Genomic DNA, 1,303 nt, shown 5'->3' on the forward strand with positions numbered 1-1,303 from the left:
CCTAAGAAATTGCTCAGATCCTGGAAAACAAGGATTCACCCATCTTATGTCTGTTGTTCTTCATGGGCCATATGTTTAAAGGCTTTCAGTGGAACCTGGGGAAGGGGAAAACAGGGAGGAACCAAAGGTAGCTAGTCTATTACATTGTATTCAACCCAGCAAAGAGTGATTTGTTGAGTGCTGAGCTGATGACAGGCACTGTGTCATGTCCTGCCTGGATGTGAGAGGCAGGCACTCAGCCAGCACCAAGTGAAGGGCTTCTTGGGGATGAATGCATTAATCCTCACAGCACCCCTAAGAGGCAGATCCTATTGTTCCTCCACTTGCAGAGAGGGATCTGAAGCACAGGGAGATTACAGAATGTGCCCAAATTTAAACAGCAAGAAGGTAGCAGGGGCACCGTGTGAGCCTGGCAGAGCGATTCCAGGCTGTTTGTTCCCTTCTTCTTTGCACTGCCTCCCAGAAGGGAGATGGCCAGTAGCCTGGTGCTCGCTTCAGCAGCACATATAGTAAATTGGGACGAAACAGCGAAGATTAGCATGGCCCCTGTATAAGGATGACATGCACATTCACGAAGCGTTCCGTACTTTGTGCAGTTCCCCAGCAAACCACCACCCTTGGCGGATTAACTCGGAGGAAACGGTGTGAGTCAAAGCACAACATGAGGCACTGAATAATGAAATTGTGACATTTCCCTAGAAAAATATTTCTGTAAAGCAGTCTATGACAGGTGAATGAAGCTGAGTTACACCTGAAATTGATGTGCAAACATGTCGTTTCTACAGATCTCTGAAATGAGAAAATGTCAACTTAAAAAAAAGAAACCGGTAGCCTGGGAGGCAGGACAAGGCAAAGGCTCAAACCCCTGAAGGAATAATAATGATGTTACCTTCACTGACATTCATTGAGCAGTGATCATGGGCCAGGCCTTTACTCAGCCCCTACACAAAATATCTCGTTTAACCCTTACTACCAGGAGCATGGTGCTATCATCTCCATGTACAGAGGATCAGCCTGGCTGAGAGAGGTCAAGCCCCTTACCCAAAGTTATATAGGAGGTGGAGCTGGGATACAAAAACAGAAATCTAATCCCATGAGAGGGCAGAACTGGGTGGTCGTTAGGAGCTCTGGCTATTACCCATGGAGAGGCTAGGTGAGGGCCAGATGAGAGCCACTAAGTGCCCTGGACATTTAGCCATTCCTGTCTTCTTGTTTCTTGTGTGTGTGCCAAGCAGTATAGGACACTAGTCTTGAGCCCTGGGCTGTGCTCAGCTAGCAGCCCCAGAGCTGCTGGTGGCCGCCA

General features: G+C 48.2%; 1 non-coding gene across 1 annotated transcript; it reads left to right on the forward strand.

Moving 5' to 3' along the window:
• The first annotated feature begins 485 nt into the window (after positions 1-485).
• Positions 486-591, forward strand: LOC115526257. Its single transcript, XR_003972578.1, has one exon. It is a non-coding gene; the product is annotated as a U6 spliceosomal RNA (small nuclear RNA).
• Positions 592-1,303: the final 712 nt, after the last annotated feature.

This window comes from Lynx canadensis, chromosome A1, assembly GCF_007474595.2.
Source record: "Lynx canadensis isolate LIC74 chromosome A1, mLynCan4.pri.v2, whole genome shotgun sequence".
In the NCBI taxonomy this organism is placed as follows: domain Eukaryota; kingdom Metazoa; phylum Chordata; class Mammalia; order Carnivora; family Felidae; genus Lynx; species Lynx canadensis.